At 37.2% G+C, this 14,530-nt stretch overlaps 2 protein-coding genes across 5 annotated transcripts in view; one reads left to right on the top strand and one right to left on the bottom strand.

Moving 5' to 3' along the window:
• Window positions 1–14,530, top strand: part of LOC123311058 (rab3 GTPase-activating protein catalytic subunit) — a 40,016-nt gene that overhangs the window by 10,780 nt on the left and 14,706 nt on the right. The gene's annotated exons all lie outside the window — the stretch shown is intronic.
• The window catches only part of LOC123311059 (leucine-rich repeat-containing protein 4C), a 34,087-nt gene that overhangs the window by 9,171 nt on the left and 10,386 nt on the right, over window positions 1–14,530 (bottom strand). For all 4 annotated transcript variants that reach the window (XM_044894818.1, XM_044894817.1, XM_044894820.1 and 1 more), the window contains exon 2: window positions 3,615–3,844. The gene's annotated coding sequence lies outside the window, so the exon portion shown is untranslated. The remainder of the gene's footprint in view (window positions 1–3,614; window positions 3,845–14,530) is intronic.

The following is a 14,530-nucleotide window of genomic DNA, read 5'->3' on the forward strand; positions in this document are numbered from 1 at the left end:
TTCACACTGACACTTCTAATGAGTTATTGTTCGTTTCTATGGTAACGCAATATTTTTTTTGCATGTAACTGTTCTAGGCTGACTAGACATCAATACAAATCGTAGATTTTTGCTCGAAAATGGCCATGGCTGTAATCCTGGCAGTGATGATGAAATCATTGCGTCCTTATTTCATCTCCCAGCAAAACAAAAACCAGCAGATTTCGATAACCATCTCTTTCTCACACGTAGTCCAGCGATCAACTCGCTAAGTGACAAATAATTCGAAACGGCATTACAAAAATCCTCTTAATAGCCGAAAAGACAAAGTCGACAACTTCGTAATTCACTTCGACATCTCGCCAAGTTCCCATCATTAATTATAATGAAATTTCCGAACAAAAGTTTTCACCTGGACATTTTCTTCATTGTTCTTCATTGTGGAAAGCGTATTTCCCTGGGAACGTGGCCGGTGCAATTCTGAATTGAAGATGTGAACTATTCTTCTTTGCCTCATAGGGCGTGGAAGAATTATTGAGCAAGATCAAATTGCTTCTTAGTTATGGTTTACGTAATAATAATCGAGGATACATTTTAAACTAGTTCCTGCTTGCGATCTGTTATTAAATCGGTCTCAAGAAGTTGATGACTCCTTTGTAGGTACTTTATAATTATTTCATTCTGGTACCTGACGCTTCAATTCTGACCAGTTTGTTGCTTGGTGCAATACCAAGCGTCTAAATGTTAGCTTGAACACTTAGAAACAAAGCTTGCTGCTTGACAACGCACCCTGATAAATTTATCAGTCTTCTACAAATAAAACATTTACCGTTTACCGAAATTGAACACAGGAAATTTGTAGATGCAGCGAATTTTTTCAGTGCTGAAAGAACGGCCAAAATAAATCAGAACCTGCCTTAGAGGTTTCTAGAATAGCCGCATGGCATTTTTCCCGAGGATAAACCAGGCATGCAGGCAGCCATTACCAGTTTGTCACGGACGTATTTCGAAATTCACAGGAAGTCGTGAACATGTAGAGCACGTAATGTCGAGTTCGAGGTTGCTTTTACAGTCTTTGAAAGCTGATGTCGAATCGACGTTTTACGCGGATTGGAAGAATCTTGCATTATCCGATTCGATTCAGCCGGGAGCCGTTAAAACAAGAAATGTTCTATAATCTGGAGGAGACGGATGAGAAGGTCATTCGATATCCTTATAGGAGTACAGTAGTAACTCGAAAAACACCAGAGCTTCACTCCTAACAGGCAGGATGTTCGAAGATGCTGGAAGGTCTTCATAGGAGCAGTGAGCTAAACTACTGAAGAAATTTCTGTAGTATAAATCACACCATTACAAGTTAATGAATCTTTCTATGAATATCATAGTATCATCTGCGAAAATTTCAACCCCTATCCTACCATTTTCAAAGACCACAATGAAAAGAAGTTGCCCCAGAGCTGTTCCTTGTGTAATTCCATATAAGAATCTGAAATATGCCACGCAGTTACGATCTAAATATTCTAAACTATCTTCGATTTTCTCAGTGGAAGAGTTTTGGATTTTGGTGGGTCTTCGTCACGTACGAATATTTTAAAAGTAGATTCTTGAGGTCAAAAGATACACTTTTTTTACCATTTTCCGAATCGGTTTGTTCAAAAGATACAGACTGTTGAAAAACCATAGAAAAATGTTATTTTTACTTCTCGCAAACGGTTTTATCGAATGAAATGAATTTCGGAATATAGTTTTTCATTTCTTTCGAACTCAAGATATCACATACGTCTTCAGTTTTCTTCCAGTTTTCTCATTATGACCATTACGTATACTCCATTCACATTTATTTCAGCAGTCGGTTGGCCATTAAATAATTTTCTTAAGTTTTTGTAACTAGAACGGAGTAAGGTTGGCACTCATGAAATGTCGTTAATGTCATAACGCCGTTGCCACAACTGATTTCCAATTTTATTACGAAAATGCCGAAAGTGATTGAAAAAAGAGACAGGGTTTCAGGTGTGCTATTTAGAATTCAGGTCCGCTCATTCAAATAATTATATCCTGATTTTCTAAAATCCACAATACGTCAGACGGTAGCGAACATGTTCAATGTAAGTATTTATATAATGTTTCATCTGAATCTAAACGACTTATATTTCAGCTGAATATTTCCACAATCAGAAAGATTGTGAAAAAGGGGGTGACAAAGAATTTCCTTCTATTGGGAGACCCCAAAAAGTGGTGTCATTTGAGAATTTTATGTTTGAGTGAATTAATGCGAAAAGTTTACTACAGGATTTTAGATGAATGCCATCGTAGATTAAGTTCCCGAAAATAGATTTTTCTATTTTTCATTTGACTTGTCCTATACATTGTAAATGTCTTAAGGTACCAATAAATACCCATATTCAAATTTCAGCCAAAGAAGATAACGAACATTAACTCTCCTCAAGCTTGTGCATATTATGATATTATACTGATCTCTTGTATTTTCCATGCAAATAACTGGATTTGATATGCCTTCAATCAGTTTGTTTAAACTAATTATGTACGTCCCATATTTTCCGAAGAGATTCCACATTGTGATAAAATACGTAATAACAGATACTTTCACGTAGAACGGGTAACATAGCGTTGATTGAAAACCCAAAAATGTTTTGACAAGCTTCATGACCCCACATTTTCGTCCTATACAGAGTGAAATGTGTCAAATTTCCATGGCCAACCGAGTGCTATAATAAAAGTGAATGGAGTATGCTATAAAAATACCAAATTTTCAAAGAACCCAACTCTTGGAACTAAATTGAGCTCTATCCAATGAATATTTGAACGTTTTGTAAGATTTAAGTATTCTTCATATTTTCTCGTATTAAGCCCATTTGCAACAGCCGAGAATTCTCTGGAGAATTCTCTACAAAATTCTCGCAAGAAAACGGCAGAGATTATTTTGTACGCAACTGGACAGAGAATTCTACCGAAAGTGCGTATGTAACGGTACATTGGGCTTGTTCGTAGAGTGGTTTGCAACGGTTGTGAACTGTACAGAGCAAGCGCAAATAGATTTTCGCTACCCTAAAATGAAATTGCGCTTGCTCTGTACAGTTCACAACCGTTGCAAACCACTCTGCGAACAAACCTATAATTCACGGCGCATGAAATCTCGAGTAAATTTTCTAGACAATAATTCTCGGCTGTTGCAAACGGGCTTAATACGCCGTTTTCGAGTAATTTGATGTTCAAAAAAAAAAATATCTGTGAAATTTGAGAAATTGGGTACTTTGGATGAATGCCAATGATGTGTTGTGTTAAAATATTTGTACGAGTCAAAGACTCAAGCTTTACCAGTTTAAGGAATACTCATCGAGTGTAGGCAATATTTTTTATGAACATTATATAAATTTTCATATTGCATTACCGAATCCACTTCACAGTCCTGAAATTTTGAAGAAATCCTTCAACAATTTCTTCACTAGAAACATCTTAACGAAACCGATTAACAAGATTAACGTGAATTTACATTCAATTAGGAAGAGTACCGGATAATGCTCGCGAGCACGAACAAGCCAAATTAGCGTCAGTAATTCGTACTCACGAGAGGCCCGATAACCAGTATAATAATAAAATCGTCGTCGAATCCTTACCTCTGATTTCACTAGCACTAATTCGTCCTACTTTGTCGTGATCTGGGCTATGACAGGTCCATTCCTATGACGCAAGGAACTGCATCCAGTATAACACCGTCTGCGAGGATGCTGACGAACGGTTCATCTGCCGTCGAAGACGACGGTGAAGGTCTCTGGGCCAGGTTAACTTATCGGTATCCGTTGCTCGGAGCACTAGGTGAGATTAATCCGTTATTGTTGCTGGAATGCTGGAATCAGAGAAAAACGTCGTCAAAATATGGGTGCTGCGGAGTAGAGGATGTTGGAAATGCCGTAGGTTTTAGTTGGCGCATCGATAAATCTTCTGCTTGAGGTTTAATCGAGATGCTGAAATGTCAAAGTCGCGGAAAAAGTTTCGTTATTAGTATTCATGCAAGAGCGATCCCATACTTCGCTCATAAAAATTGCGCTACACACCTTGATTGATTCTATCTGAATGCATCTCTTATCGAAATATCATATGGTGAGGTATATGCATTATAACTCCTCATAAATTTATACTAGATTGCATTGTTAAGATGTGAGTAGGAAATTCCTTAATAATACGCTGGTTCCATAAGATGTACAAAAAATACAAGAATCCAGATCAATCCCCTTTGTAATACAGAACCCTTCATGTGATATCCGATCATACTTCGTTGTGGTATAAAATTTTATCGTATTGCTTCATCGAAATATTGTTCTCTTCACACCAGACTACAACTTTGGCTTCCAATATCTTGAAAAAATTCGGTATTTTGGTGTGAGCTTCGAGGTTGGTAGGAAAATTGAAAAAACACAAGAAATGTTGAAACAGGAGCTAGAAAGATCGAGCTACGGACCATAATCTGAATTTGGTATAGCAGAAGATGGTAGGAAACGATCACACTTCCAGAATCTGATGTCTACAACTGCAGAGTGGCAGGAATCATTCAGTGTGTCTGCGAATCTACAGAAGATAGCCTAGGTGGTTCTGCTCTAATAGAAAGGGTAGAGTTCGCTATGAGTGCATCGGAAACCACTCGATATTCCGCTTATGGAAAAAATATCTGGGCATAATCCTGGCTAAAGAGCTTAAGTGTAACTCCCATGTGGATAAAACCATCCACAAAGCCAGACAATCCTCTGGGCCTGTCAAAGAATTCGTGGAAAAAACCTTGTCTCGGTGGTTTGGCAGATAGTCACTCACTGTAGCATTGCCTAGTAGTCCTGCATAAAGCCCCAACTAACCCAAAACAAACTTGCTAGACTCCAAAGAACAGAATGCCTCTAGATTTTGTAGGCATTACGATCTAACCCAACTGCATTTATGGAGATGCTATTAGATCTACCCCCTTCACATTTTTTTGTGAGGGGAGGAGAAACTAACAACTCACAGGCTCTGCAACCTAACCTTGAATGATGCTGACAAATCTTGATATTATTTCCAAGGAACTGCAACGAACAGAGAAATAAACTCGAAATTATGTTGTCCAGATTGTTGCTGTGAAAGAAATGCCATGCAAGACCAGAACTTATTCTCAGTAGGTTTTCTAGAAAACTCCTCGATTAAGATAGCCAAAGTGAGAGCAGTCCAGGATCGAATAAAGTAAGGTAGATTGACACTGATGTCGGAGTTTGTTTTTCATAATTCTATTATATTAGCTGGATAACAAAAACGAACAATACTGATACCATTAGTATGATCTGCCTTAGATCGCACAAATAATGTATTGTATTCGCTAAATATATGGCTATTTTCGATGAGCATGAGACGTCAAGAAGGTTACACGGATGGTAAACACAGTTTCCAACAATCACACTTGAAGTTTATTATCTCTCATTATGTCACATGAATGAACTGTATCATTAGGCCATCTTCCAATTCTCATCACGATTATATTTTCGAGTTTGCTCAGCAGATATAACAATTAAATCTTGGAAGGAAATTGGTGGCACGCTTGGAATTCCATCATTAATAACAATTATTTCATTTTCTTGGAGGAATTAGGTTGATATGGTGTCCATTCTTCATTCATAAGCTGCTGGATCTCATGATAGTGATTGAAATACGAGGATTCGATAATGATCAAAGTTTTAGAGCTCCTGAATTTGAGACATTTGTATACCGAGTATATTCTTTTGTTAAGGGGTGATTTCTTGTCAAAAAATGTGGTGGATCTTTCATATGAACTTTTTTGAGCAGCTCTTCTGACACAGCAACCTTATAATGACACGTGAAAGCAATTCTTAATGTTTTCCTTTTAGAAACTAGAAAACTGATTAAATTGAATTGTAATTCCCGAAAATTATTGCATAAACTGATATGACGCCCCCAATCTTAGACAAAAATGCTGCTGTGAAATCCCACTGAAAGTGTTTGTGCTAATATTCGAAGTTTGTCATTTGGAACATACCTATATCATAACATGGAAGCTTACGCTTCCGAAGAAAGCTAGCTAAAATAATAGCGACTAATGTTCGTCATATGAGACAATGTGCTCTGGACTGTTAAATCACCTAATCTCATTTGAACCACCTCGAGTTCACATAAATTCGTTTGGGAGTACAAATGCGATTTTACTTCACTTTCTAGTGTTGCATTTTCTCCGATTCTTCGTTTTTCCCATGCCAAATTGTCGCTAAACGGTTCAATTAGTAGCGGATATTTATTCATCTCTCGTGAGAACTTCATTTGTCGATTCACGTGACGTGGATGCAAAAATGTAGCAGAAAAATTTCTAGTTGTTAGACCAAAGAGATAAAAGTACACAATTCGAGTATGATTGAAACATTTTCTTGAAGGTTTATCAATATTAATTAATAATCATAAAAATATTCTTCTATGAAGGGAGAGACAAATCAGTGTGGTATTAAAAAAAGATCACAACGTGTGTGGACGGTGTGAACTATATAATAGATTCGTATATTCACGGTAAATCTCTGGTGTTAATGAGGTAAAAGTTAATACTGACTTGATGCAAATTCAGAAGTTTCCTGTTCTACAATGAGAAGGTACTACGTTAATAAAATCATGATTTCTAACCAGAGCAATTTCACTTGCTTCATGCACTTGCAGTTGAGTGTGAAAACCATTCGAAATCCTCTGGAAACATATGCTTATAGTTTGACATGGGATCTCAATTAATGTGATGTCTCTTGAAGTTGTTGCGGAACTTCGAAAGACCTAACTTTGAACATCCAGCATAATTAGATATAACCATTTATCTTATTTTTCCTCCAGAGAATTGGACTACATTGTGCGTCATTCTTCAATGTAATCGAGGTGGTTTTTTTGGTTTAAGTTCATTGATAATCTTGGCCGAACAATAGTTTCGTTTTCCTGATGAATCTGAAAAACCTGTACGTTTTGTCGTTTCTCTATTCATATAATCAATCTGAAGTACCAATCATCGAGTTCTTTTCTACGAGGTTATTACCTACTTCATTTCAAATGGGGACAACAACACCGGACCAAAATTATCTCATAAAGAAATATAAAATCGTGTTGTTTTCTATCGGCATCACATAATTATAACGTTTTGTCCTTTGTCATTGAACTACTTAACTTTCTTTCACGCCATTCTCAGGTATGTGCGAATTACACCTCAAGCTACATGTCATTTTTTTCGAATTACATCATCCTATATGTGTTACACCTGAGTCAAATCCTAACGTATTGAGAACCATACCACGCCCCAATGAGATATCTATGAGTTGGCCAAGATATCAATAAGTGTGTTAAGTTGTAAAAGAATTATATCATCTCTGTTTCGTAGACTTCGTGAGAAAAGTCTAATGCTTTGGATGGCAAAGAGATGGCGGTTGAAATTGATGTTGAGAAATTTCTGTCAAATCTATGCTTGTATCGATTGTTGTGGCAATATTCCTAAGGTGAACACCTTGCTCAATTCTAGATATATTGGTTTTCTGGACTGTTAATTATTGGAATGCTTTGGGTACTCGACAAGAATCGTCTAATAGATCTCTTGTTCCATCACGATGTATTGTGTTTCTCGCAATTAACTAGTTTACTTTCACTTTCATTTGATCTTTGTGGACGACATTGACATTGAAACCGTTTTGCGTTGGTTTTTATTGATGTTCCTGGTGGCCTTGCTGGAAGGAAAACCGATTGACATTGTTTACAACCTACATATGTTGAAGAAATGGCAAACTGAACGACATACAATGGAAAAATTCAAACGAGTATGTATGACAGGCGAATTTTCTTTCGGTACCTAGTTTTTCCACCAAATAAACTTTTTTTTCATGGTTCTAGGTTTGCATAGATCGTTGAATTGATGCAGGAACTCAAAAGGTTCAATCGAGCCTAAAATCCATTCCCTTCATAATTCAGAATCTTTGTTAGTGCACCATCACAGCAATTTGTGAAACGTACCAAATTTTCTATTTGTTGACTTCCATTTTCAACACCCTGTAACTTACAACTGAATAGTTCAAATAGAAAACAGCGAGAGAAGAGAAATTCACGAGATATCCATCACTACATCTACCTGAAATTATTGAAACATGTTTCAAAAGGAAATTGTGTTTTTCCGAAGAGAAAACACAAGATGTTTCAGTATATTCCATTTTTGGCGGGCAGTTTGGGCGTCCATCCTCCCCCACAAGCGGAATCGAGTGGCCATCTCTGGCGGACGCCTTCAGGTTCAACAATCCACGGTCAAGAGTGCCATCTTGCTTCCTTCCCGTGCCGCAGGAGTGAAGCCAAGGTGAACTGCAGGAACGTTGGCTGCGGATTGCATTTTTCTGGCATGAGGTCGGCTCTCCTTCGCCTGTACCTACTCCCCTACGTCTTTCACTTCTTCGAATTGTGCAAAACCCCGCGCGGCCAGGCGATCGGTCACGTTTTAATGGGGAATTAGCATTTCTAATCCGCTAACGCGTCCTCCGAATTATGGTTGATTTTTTTTTTCGTTGACGTCCTAAGTATATGCCTCATTTGAAACGGTCTGTGAGATTGCGAAATGTAGTAATACGCGTATATAAGGTGAGTCTTTGAGTCGTCGTACAAATATCTCAACAGTAGATTCCTGAGGTCGAAAGAAAAAATTTTTTCCTATACCATTTTTCTCGATTCGGCCCTGATAAAAAGATATAGCCATTTTAAGTTTTCATCATGATCTGTGCCACCCTTGGAAACACAAAATTACCTTCAGAATAACTAGCTTAATCTGTGACACTACACATCTAAGGATCTTTCAAACAGAGTTGTATTCAGCCAAAGTATCAAATTTTTCAGATTTCACAGATACTTTTTAATTTTTCAACATCAAAATACTCGAAAACGGCGCATTATACGAGATAATATGGAAATAAGGATATTTTTATTTTACAAAACGTTCAAATATTCATTATATAGCGCCCAATTTAGTTTCAAGAGTTGGGTTCTTTGAATTTTTGGTATTTTCATGGTACTCAATGGTCAAATAAATGAAAAACTACATTCCGAAATTCATTTCATTCGTTAGAACCGTTTGTGAGGTAGATCTAAAAATATGTAACATTTTTTTACGATTTTTCACTAGCCTGTGTCTTTTAACGTGTGTCTGAGCCGATTCGGAAAAAATGGTAAGGGTAAAAAGTGTTTTTTTTGACCTCAAGAAGCAATTTTAAAACTATTTGTACAAGTCAAAGACTTACCCTCTATACCGGGTGTCCCAGAGCTTTTAGGCCAGCAGATATCTCAGTTACCTGCGGAAAAAAAAATTGAAAAAAATACTTGTCGTAGGAGACCATACGCTCTTTCATGCAGCATAGCAAAATCCACCCCCTGACAAACAACCCCTGAGAAACAACCCCTAACTTTTGTTTTTCAAATGGCACCCCCATGTTTGTTTGGCTTCAACTGACAGCTCTTTTTAATTCTCAATCAATGATATATCATAATATGTAGTTGTAAAGATAGTCACTCGATAAAATAGAATTCGTTAGTGGGTACTGTTAATTGGACTGATCGAATTAGTCCACATTGTAGAGACAAGAAAAAGTGGATGTTGAAAAAAAAGAGTCAATAAAATGTTAGAACTTTTTGTGCTTTGTTTTATTCCTACGGTATCGGAATCTTTATTATAATGTTGCAGTAACAATACAGCTGAGCGTATAAATTCGTATTTCATTTGTATTTTTATTTTCCATAATTCTGCATGCCATTCTAGCTACCATGATACATCATTGAATGAGAAATGAAAAAAACTGTAAGTTGAAGCACAACAAACATGGGGGTGCCATTTGAAAAACAAAAGTTAGGGGTGGTTTCTCGGGGGTTGTTTGTCAGGGGGTGGATTTTGCTATGCTGCATGAAAGAGCGTATGGTCTCCTACGACAAGTATTTTTTTCAATTGTTTTTTTCCGCAGGTAACTGAGATATTTGCTGGCCTAAAAGCTATGGGACACCCGGTATATTTATGTTCGTTGATTTCGCAATTGTAGTGTAGAAGACCCACCATGATGATAAGGTCTCCTCGGTGCCTATTTTACCAAAATAGAATACTCCAATGAAACAATTTTACCAGTGGTAATCAAAAAATGGTGCAATTATGCTAGATAATGTATGGGAAGTAGATTGTGTAGATCGACTCCATCCTTCTTGCGGATGGAGATCCATGATTTAAGCTATCTATTGCAGATCTCACATTCCTGTTCTTTAACTCAAGTGAAGTTTCCCATCATGGCGTTATCGGTGTACAGGGTGGGCAAAATTCGATGGGAGTGAATGACAGCTCTGTGACCATAAGAGATAGGGAAAAATTGATGGCCTGAAAAAAAACTTTGACTGCGTCACTGAATTCTACATAAAAAAGTGTCTCTAGAAGGTTGCATTTATTCCTCGATATCATTGAAGCTTTATGAAACAGAGGCATCAATTCAAAGAGCCGAAAAATTAGTTTTCACTTATAACTCGAAAACAAAAGAAGATAAAGGTATCTTTTGGAAATATACATAGGTCGGAAACGTGCCATCCATTTTTCCGTAGCTCTTACTTTTGAAGAGCTGCCATTCATTCCCATCAAACTTTGCCCACCCTGTACGTTCCCAAGCCAAAAATCCTCAAGCATAGGGACTTCAACCTTTGCGGTTTCGCCATCATAGACAAATAGGTGAACCTCATACGGTCTTCGTTCATATCCTCGCTCTAACGGTCACGCTGTAATAAATTCACTGCACTAGAACTTGCCATTACTCTCAGGTTCGGCTAAATGTGCTGTTGGAAATTAATAATAATTATCATTGTTGTTACGAACTCAGAAATGATCGTTTATGGTCTTTGAAAGTGTTTCTAATCCGCTTTGGGCGGTCTTTGTTTTAATTAGTTTTCTGCAGCCATATACGCTTGCCGCAATATCAAATAGCAATTGGATCAAGTGGTGTGGTCAACAGCCTTGCAGATGCAATTGATTTTGAATGTGTTGCTGTCAGCGCATTCCCGGGGTTTATTCAACTATGATGTATGCGTACATGTTGGCGGTTTTTGTGGTTTTGCATAAGTTGCAAGTGGAGTATTACGATAGGCGAAATTTGTGGAGCTTGTGTATGAGAATGATACACTGGGTGGAGTTGAAATTGTACCCATTTGTCATGAAGTGTGATTAAAGTCAAGGCTTTTTCTCAGAAACCAGTGGGGGTTGGGGATAACTCGATGAGATTCGATGCAAAACTCATCTAATATCCAACAACACAGCTTTCATAACTTGGCTTGATTTGACCAAGGGTAAAGGGTAGAAAATTGAGGAGTGAATCATAGAAGTTCATATCTTTGGAAATATGTTATGACATTTTGTTTCTGCCTCTAGATTTTAAAGGGAGATCTATTGTGACCCCCATCAGATCACTTTTTGCTGCTTTGTCGTCTACATCTGGTTTCTCATGAACTCCAATATCTACACATACTAGCTCATCTCGAAAATGCACTGTTTAGCAATACTGGACTCGTTGAGCTTGTGCAATTAGCTGTACACCTTCAGTGCCAGACGTCGTAAAAAGAATATTGTGCTCGATTCAATTTGCAATTCTGAAACCAATGCAATTTCTTGTATTTATATTTGTTATTGACCGTAACATGAATTCCTAACGGGTATGCGAGTGTTAATGAGTCTTATACTGTTGACAATTAGAATACCTGCTCATGAAAACTTTCCATTAAAGGTCAGCTCTTGCTGTGGCATTAGGAATGCAGAATATATTGAATTGGTCATCTTATTCGATATAATTCGTTGAGAAATCTGAAATATAGTTTTAGATTTGGCATGGAATGCTTGACTGTCCAAATCCAGCACTATTTCTTGTGATGCTCATCGGAAAATAGCCAAATCAGGTAAATTTTATTTCCATTCTTATGGAAGCTCTTACCCTGAATAACTAGGCAGCTATTTGGAAACAAATGGAGAAGAATCTTGGTGCCCTTGAATGAGTTCTTTGCCTTTTCATTATTATGAGTAATTTTGAAGCAAATAACGAGGTATCTACTGATTTTCGATTATTTTTATGTCTTTAGGAAATCGATTGAAGAAATTAGCGCTCGTCATTGAGTTTCTAGTTATTTCGAAAACGAACTGCGGAAACTATGTCACTGTTTCCTTTGATCCAAGACAAACGATCTCCGATATTTTTCCCACAGATTCTCAACTTTTTTCTCGACGTTATTGATTGTGTCCTCAACTTTTCTCTTGGCAGTTATCGGTGAAATTAAACATTTAACTGAGTGTTCGATCTTCGATTCATCGAAACCATTACATTCTCTCGACACTAACGATTTCCTTTAGAGGAATGAGTGTAGGTTCGCAACATGGCCTTAAGGTTGCAATAGTCGCAAGATGATTCCCAGCATCCATGATTCATGCAAGATTATATAGAGATGATGATTCGATTTAGGTTTCCCAGATAGTTTGAGACATTCCGAGGATTTTAGGAAATATGTTTGTGTTTTACTTAGCCTTGCTCATCTTACTCTAGACATGATAACCATCTCGATCAAATTATCATATTTCAACCATTCTTTATTTTACTGTCGCACATAAGTTGCATCGAAGTTGCTTCCGTCTGAAGCTATCTAGATCATCGTTGATGAACACGCTGTTCTAACTGAACTGTTTGTATCATCGATCTCCTTGTTATCATAATGCTATATTTTGCTTACGGTTTCTGAAGACAGGAAGTTCTTGATTCGTATGGTTTACGCTCGAACGTTCATTTTGTAGAAATTGCAAATATACGCACTTAGAGGAAGCGGAAAATGAATTACTTTTCCCGTTTGTTTGGTTTCGAATCATTCATTTCTGCATAGTTCTCTCAGGTAATGTTTTATTTGAAGCTTTAAATGCTGCAGAGGTGTAAGTGCTATGAATTTTCATCTGAGCCTCATATGCGATTGATTTAGCCATAGGCGATGATGAAATCATAGAGCTCTCACATGAGACAAACTCTAGCTAGAAGAATATTGCCTCAAAAAATCTAAATATACTGCAGGGTGCAAAACAGGTAGCACTTTTTCGAGTTTTTTTTCAGAGGAACAAAGAATGGTGTTAGCTTTCTACGAAGCTTCGTTTCTGAGGAATTAACTAAAATTGGGATTTTGAAGATTTCGAAAAGTTCACATGAATTTTTTGTCTTTGAAGTTCTGAAACTTGTATCTTTTACAGGCATTTTTTACGTAGAATCCACTGGCATTCTGCAAAAATTTCTTTTCTTTTTATTTTTCAAATTTTTTATCACGTTCAGAAGAACTCAGGGAACATGTGAATATTTTTGAAATCTGCGATTTGTTTCCAGTTCAAAGGTGACAAACTCAAACATAGTTCTGATTGAAAAATAAAAACTGAAATCGAAAAGACCAAAAAATTTTTAAGAATGACTGTGGATTCTACGTATAGGAAAGGGCTTCTGGAAGGCCTTTAAGTTTCAGATCTTCAACTTCAACGACGAATTTTCCGAAATCATGAAAATTTTCGTTTTACTCCAAAAAGAAGAAATGTGGCTACGGTTTTCAACATCCTTTTTTTCTCTGAAAAAGTTTCATCTGTTTAGATCTAGCTATTGCAATTTTCAAGATTCCCTCTAATGAAATTGCATCATTAACTACACATTCTTCGAAATCATAAATCTCAGGGATAACATCCAAATCGACGAAGTCTTGTACAGCTGAAGGTCTTCGAACTTCTGTTTCAGATGACGAAATGAGAATTTTTTCACCTATTGTAAACCACGTCTTCGAATCGACAATCTGTTACGCGGTTTCGTTGCCAGCTATCAATACAATTTCCCATCTACTACATCTGTTTCGTCGGAGAAGATACAGTTTCGATACCGTACAATAACTGTTCGACGTCTTTATGGTCACACCGCTGTCTTATATCTGGAACCTGTTCCTGTAATTCACCTTCCATGAAGATTGACAAACGACGTGTGACATAGTTAGGGAGAACGATCCAAAGGGTAAAGGCGATCGGCTTGGTGCTGATTCATTTTAATCGGAGAGCAAGATTGGGGCATCTTTGATCTACATACACTTGTTGAAAATAAGTAATTGTTGGATCACTGATATCGGGCATCATTGTGATCGATATCAAGTCATGGTAATACAGTTCTTTCCTCCAACACTGAATGATATTGATGTGGCCGATATGTGCTGGAAAAAGAAGGTCCAAAACGACATATAGCCCAAGAAACTCAATTGCTACATGACACATCTTCGTCGTGTATGTTTCGGTGATGAGAATTAGCTCCTTAGAGCGTGTGATTTCACACCATTATATTTCTATGGAATTATTATAAGTCAAAGGTCTACTTCTTAATCGCCATTACATTACAGGTGTAAATTAAGCGCTGCATCATCATTATGAAGACTGAGCACTTTGCCTTTTTATCCTTATCACGAATTATGTATATCGTAAATTGAAAAATAGGTACCCAATTCT

This window comes from Coccinella septempunctata, chromosome 4 (assembly GCF_907165205.1).
Source record: "Coccinella septempunctata chromosome 4, icCocSept1.1, whole genome shotgun sequence".
Taxonomy (NCBI): domain Eukaryota; kingdom Metazoa; phylum Arthropoda; class Insecta; order Coleoptera; family Coccinellidae; genus Coccinella; species Coccinella septempunctata.